Raw genomic sequence first — 7,222 nt, forward strand, 5'->3', positions numbered from 1 at the left:
TTATGGAGATCGAGGAGGGTGTTATCCGTCGAGGCCGTAGGCCGAGGCGGATTACACCCTCCGAGATCTCCATAATTCTTCATATGATACGAAAGCCGAATTCAATAACTGTCTTATTATTCATTCAAAATAGTTCCTAGTTTAAAAACATAGCTAAAACATGCTTACCTCCATCGATCCATCGATGTTCAGTTCATCTTCGATAGTGTACGTTTAGGTTTGTCCAGCTCTGCAAATATGCTCCAAATAGCAGATAGATCGACATGTCGGCCGTAAAAAAATGTAAGCAAATCACGGCGGCCGATCACAGCGTACGCCACATCACGCTTAGTGAATCCGAAATTAGAGGGGAAAAACTCGAGCAAAACGATGAAGTGTTGAGTCGAGGAGAGGCTAAGAGGTGGCTGAAGTGCCGTGGCTGTAGAAATTTACGCGAACTCACCTTAGTTTTTAAAAAAACCAAGTAAGTTTAGGTGGGCGTAATTGTTTTTTCAATGTTGCGACTTTTATAATTTTGGCAGGAAATTTTTAGACTGGTTTTGACGTGATATTGTTTTTTGTCTGAAAGAATCAACTCGTACATCCAAAATGGATGGAATAAGCTTCTCCTGAAGGCTCTACATCGGAAAATCCAAGAAGAAAAACCTAAACGCCGAGGAGCGACTACTAGAAAAATTACTCGAGGGAAAAGCCATTCTTATGGCAAGGGTTGTGCTGAGCTAAAAGCTCTAGTTTCTTATTAGAACAAGACCATTTTTAATGTCCCTAAATATATATCAGAACTGCAGGCCTTCTTGTGCGCTCTTTTGCTGGTGTTGCGTTGCATTCTAGCTTTGCTTGCTGATCGTAGCGGATCAATTTTTTGCCTTCTTGCAAATTATTGCGGGTTCTTACTTCGTCGTCTCCTCCCAACCTGCCTAGTGGTTTCCTAGGTATTTTCTCAGGTACGTATTCTCTTAGTTAAGTATCTCCACTGAATTTATTCAGTGTGACGGTGCCGGTTAGTTGCCGTTCCTGGGGTCGTTCCCGCTTCCAGGGTTGCCATGGATACCTCCTCTCTGCTTAGTGCAATTGTCCCCCACTAATCTTTAAGGCACCTGCTTCCAAGCTCATCATTAGCCATGAGTTTAAAAGCTTTAAACTCAAGTTGTAATTTGTGTTTAGAAGATTCTAATTCGAACAAGGCATCATTGAAAGTTAAGCAAAACACGTATATTTCCACCAGTCGCAACTACAGTTATTTGTAGGCAGATCGCTGATGTGACTTTGTGATTGCAACCTGGAGTGATTTGTTCATTGGAAGAATTACTCTGAACAGAGAATGGTTTTATTTTATTTTATTTTATTAGCTTCGCCCCCCCCAAAAAACAAAAAAGCAAACAAACAAACAAACAAACAGTAAGAACGTTGACAGGGACACTGCAACATCTGTGGCCAACTACAGCGGGCCTGGGGCCCGTTTCTCGAAAGTCCCGGTAACTTTTCGGGCCCGAAATCAAATATTCAAATCGAAATATAAAGAATAAGAGCGCGGGTCCTGGCTAGCAAACTACTCCATTTTGTTTCATTAACTGACAGTTTTATCGTGTTAGATACAAAACTATTGAAACCTCGATATTTAATGTAAACGGAGACAGCTTACCGGGCCCGTTAATTATCGGGACTTTCGAGAAACGGGCCCCTGGATGCTAATAATACTGGTTTCTGCCAGTATCCATGAGTCGGAGAACTTCTAGGACTCATTTGTTCTTCCTAGATTGGTTGCTTAATGTCAGTGCTATTTTATTTCTCACAATATTTTAAGAAATCATCAGTATATTTGTTAGCCTCAGTGTTTTCATTAAGAAAAGGCAAGGTAACTTCGTCTAAAGCCCCTGAAGTTAATCCAAGAAATCTATAATCTGTAATTAATAATGACAGAAGCGTGTCCTCCCCATGGATTAAGAAACAAATCAAGCTCAAAATGAATCGAAGATTCAAAATGTTTAAGAAAGCCATTGAAACCAAAGAGGCTGACAAGTGAACTGATTACAAAAAACTAAGAAATGAAATAACATCTGACGTTAGGAAGGCAAAAACAGCTTATTTAAAAAAAAGGAAATTCGATGACGTTAAAACCAAGAGACTATAAAGGGGACAGAGAGGGCATCCCCCATATACACCCTATTCCATAGGTAATTCGTCTCGAGTTATTTTTAGAATCGGGATAAAGTTACCTCGTGCGAGGCGTGGATGTTTCGTGGAGGTTTCGCATGACCAAACGCAGTGCAAAACATGTCGGGCGAGAGGCAATGAAAGCGTAAAAAGATCGAGAGCATTCCTGAATATTGAAGCGAAATGAGTCGGCGCTCACCTGGGAAAAAGGAATCGCTGGACTCTTTGACAACCCGTGAAATCAGTTTAACTCGAAGTTGTCGTAACCTCAGTGCTTTAATAAAATGAGAAATTTCGCCGGTCTATTGAAACCGGTCGTTTGTACAATTTAGGGAGTTTAAGATCCAACGACGCGGACGACAACTAGAACGTCAAAAAAAAACAATAGGTTTAATTAGCAAAACAACAACTTCGCACATGTAACACACTTTTTTTGTTCATTTCTTTCCCGTTTTTGCACGACTACGACGTGAAAATGCCTAATTTCGCGTTTTATGGAGGACGTAAATAAGCAACGACGAAATTTTATTTCTCTTTCTGAGCTTGAATATGGTCCCTTGAAATTCAGCTTTAGAAGGGTTCGCCTACAATTGACAAAGCAAGTGGGTAGGAATAATCGCTATAAAGACTGAAAAAAAAATAAACATCAAACCAGAAATTGCTCTCTTCAAACTGTAAATTATAAATGATCCTGAGAGAATATTCAGTGTGTTAAGGATTTCCCTGCTCTACTGTTAGCTCTATACAAGAGAGGAAAAGCGATTCTTTTTTAATTTCGGTTTCACTGACACAGCTTTCGCAGAAATCTCGCTGTAGTCGTTTTCGTCGAAAAAAGGAATAGCAAAATCGCTCTCCGCGCCTTCCCCCATTTTGTTCTGCGTCATTTCGTGAAGGACGCGTGGCTCTCAGCGTGGGTCATCCACGCGGAACACATTCGCGTTATGTGATTGGCTGTTGTCTAATCCCCCTTGAGATCTGTGGTGTTAAAAATAACTCGAGACGAATTACCTATGGAATAGGGTGTATATGGGGGATGCCATCTCTGTCCCCTTTATAGTCTCTTGGTTAAAACCACTTCCGCTATTGGAATCTACTGTTTAGAGAAACCAATCCCAAAGCTCGAAAACCAATCGGTCCGCTAATGTGATGACGAGTCTCTCGCTGTCGATGATAAAGAGAAAGCTAACTTATCAAATTGTTTCTTCGCCACTGTTGGAATGAAACTGGCAGACTCCTTTAAGCCACAGCACCAGACACTAACCACTACAAAATCTAAGCCTGTTCCATGTATATGATGCCCGAATATCATGCAGTGAAGTCGCAAAGAGACTTATTACTTTGAAGAAAAACAAAGCCACTGGCCCGGACGGTATTTCGCCACGGTTACTTGGAGCTGGTGAAACATCTATTGCCGTGCCGCTGACTAACCTGCGTCTACGTAGCTTGAGAGAAGCTAAAGTTTATAATGGTCGGAAGGTAGCCAGATTAAATCCCATATTTAAGAAAGACGACGAGTCAGATAGAGGAATTATCGCCATTGTCTATGCTAAGCGTACCAATAAAAATCCTAGAGTCTTGTGTCACCGACTCTATTGTAGAACACGTCCTCACTCGCAATCAGCTGGTAACTGAAATATCAGTGGGCCTACCGTAAGGGACACTCTACTGACTTACTATTAGCAGACCTAACAGAGACCTGGAGACGCACCCGAGACGCCGACCTTGTCGTTGGCGTATTATATATTGACTTTCAACTGAAAGCATTTGATAGCATTTCACACAAAATCTTAATCCACAAACTTGAGCATTATAACGGGATCAAGGGGAACCTACTCGACTGGGTAAGAGACGATTTTAGTGAAAGGAAACAATACGTCGTTGTAAAAGGAGTACTTTCAGACCAAGATTACGTAACCCCTGGCGTCCCTCAAGGTTCCGTGTTGGGACCACCACTTTTCGCCCTGTACACCGGCGATCTACCTGAGGACCTGAGGCAGTTAGTTCTGCATCTCTCTACATGTACGCTAACGACACGACCATCTATTGTATTATAAGTGTGTCAGTGGACTCCATCCGGAACATTCTCAATAATGCAAGGAATTAGAAGATTGGAGTGTGAAGAAATGATGTTACTACAGGGTAGTTTTACGTGCCCGCTCAACACTCTCACACTGTGTAACCACACGATAAAATGGGTGACCCACGCACGATTGTTATATTGGCGTAACTTTCGATAACAAAACTTAGACGGTCTCATCATATTTTTGAAGTGTTAATTTTTTGCTAGCCTGGACTAAACATTTACAGTGACACCCACTTCCACAAAAAGCTTCTCACTTCTTGTTAAAATTTTTTAATTTTTTAAAAGGAATAAGCAATAATCTGGAACTATTAAGCTTTCAGAAAATATACGATTTATGGGGGTATTTATTAAAACCGCAAGCGCTAGCGCCGATCAAGGCGAGGAGGGTGCTTGAGGGTGGATAATAACTTAAGATAGCCAAATGGGATTCTTTACACTTTGTGTACCAAGTAAAGTTGGCAACATTAGCATATAAGATCTTTTATGATTGCACTCCTCCCTCCATGGGGCATATATTAACAAAAAAGAGTTACGAACTAAGAATAAGGTAATAGTGCCACCCTTTAACACATTTTTCGTGAAAAAATTCAATGACACACAGAGCATTTATTGTGTGGAGACTTCTTACTCCTGACCTTGCAAAGACATCCAACGTTAAAAATTACACCATAATGGCCTCTAAATCTGACAACCTACGTAATTTAGATTTTCGGGCTGAACCTCCACAAACAATGCCTCACAATAATAACGATATTTTTTTACTTTATTAAGACGATTTCAATATACTGTTATCGCTTAAGTTTTAGTTAGCTTAAATGCACGACCCCATAAGCAACAACGCTTAATCACCATCGTGTTGAAATAAGTTATTGTATAGTATTAGTACTGTAGAACACTTACTAGAGTTTCATTCTCTCTAAGGCATGAGGCAATCACTGAATGTTATCGCTAAAAGCTGTCCTGAAGTTCCCTTTGTACTTGAATAAATTTGAATTTTTGTCCAAAAAATGGTAAAAGTTCTAAAAAATGAGATGAACATCAATAAATTAAAACTAAGAGTCTAAAAACATACATTTAATAACATACATTCAAGTAGGTAGCGTAGGAGTGCGACTTTTGGTCAAGGTGTCGAGGGTTGAGGGTACCATGTCGAGGGTAATGGCGTCATTTCGTTGCTATGACAATTCCGATGTCATTGCAACCCTGATCATAACACATTTTTATCTTTATCCAACACAGTTGTGGTGGTAATTTTTTCAAATCCTTGCTAATGGCAACGTAGTTTATGCTCAAACTTGGGAGGTTTTGACCCGGAAAAACCCTATCGAGGCACCTTAAATAAGCTCAATTTTATTGGCTACTAATGCAGTAAATACCTTTGATGATGTCTTGTCTATTTTCACAAATTCCATAGGTATGCATTTTTTACATATTATGTATTTTTTTACCTTAATTATACCTTAAAGGTAAAAATGCTCTGTTGACGAGATTGGCAACGTTTTGCGTCGACCCATGCATATTACGGCTGCGTGAAATAATAAAGGGCTAACCTCTCATTCATAATTTTGCATGTGAAGAAATAATGTTGTCAACGATGCTGTTAACTAGACACGCCAAAATGGAAAAATAGACAGGCTTTGGGCAAGGTCCTTGTCAAATACTTGACTAATCGCTGGCTGTGAGAAAAATTGACTCAACAATAATTTGTAGACGAGCCAGGACTCCGTGTTTGTTAGTGTTCAAATGAGGGAAATTAATTCAAAATAATAAAAATAAAAAAGATTATTCAGTGCACATTTTTTTGGATAGTTTTAACAAGTGAAAGATCAGCGCCGGTGTGCACGCAACTAAAGCAGCTGTGAAAAAAAAAAACCTGAAAAGAATTCAGGCAGACATTTTACCTTCAAAAACATTTCTCCCCTAGTTCGAAGAGAGCATTTACCAATTTACTTTCATACCGTCATCTTTTATGGGTAAGTTGCGAATTCAAAAAAATGCAGAGCATCTCCCAGCTGGCTGGATAGCTCAATTGGTTAGAGCCCTTCATTGCTATGTAGGGTATGGGTTCGGGTCCGGTTCAAGTAAGACTTCAGTTTTTCAAGTTTTTCTTTTGTAGCTACTTTACTTGCATGTATAACTGCGATGATCGTTCACGTTTTAAGGTGGCTCGACTGGATTTTTCACTGGCGACACTTCCTATGTTTGAGCATCAACGGGGTCATTAATAAAGAAAATAGAAAAACGATCACCACAGCTGCATCAGACAAAGAAAATTTGCTATGAGAATTGTTAAATTGGCATCAGAGTTGTTATAGTAACGCAACGACTTCACTACCTATTTTACTTGTAGTCGTATTTCTCGGCACTTCTAGGTTTTTCTTTTCAAAATCGTTCACGGAGATTATTCCTCCAATAGCTGTCTCAATATTCGAAAAAGTCTAAGTGAAATCTGTAAGAAGTTTATATGTATGTATTTATCAAGTCACCATGTCCAACTGATAGACATTCTATTTAAAGCTACCTTAAATTTGGATTCGAGTTGCTCTTCGCCCAGACCGTGTGTAGACAATTGTCGTATTGACATTAAAGTTCTCGGTGCTCTCAATCATTTCTTCTTCTTCAGTCAACTCCTCTTTCTCTTCAGAGCTTGAAATACCAATCTCTCAAAGGACACAGTCTCCTTCCTCTGAGTCGTCTTCTGATTCACTACTGAGTGAATCAGAAGACGACTGATTGTCGCTCTTCCCATCCTCCTCTCTCTCAATGCGTTTAGCAAGTTCTTGGGTGATATTTTCTTTAAAGAATGGTAATGGTGATGACAATGATGATGATTATTAAATGCTGGAGATAACAACAATGATGATGATGGTGCTGGTTATGTTTACAGTAGAAATAAAATCAATGTTGTAAGATACTGATTTGTAAGTGTTAATAAAAGTTGCTGTATAAAACTATTTTAATAGGCTGTATTTGCTGATGGCATCC

Source organism: Porites lutea, chromosome 10 (assembly GCF_958299795.1).
Source record: "Porites lutea chromosome 10, jaPorLute2.1, whole genome shotgun sequence".
Lineage (NCBI taxonomy): Eukaryota > Metazoa > Cnidaria > Anthozoa > Scleractinia > Poritidae > Porites > Porites lutea.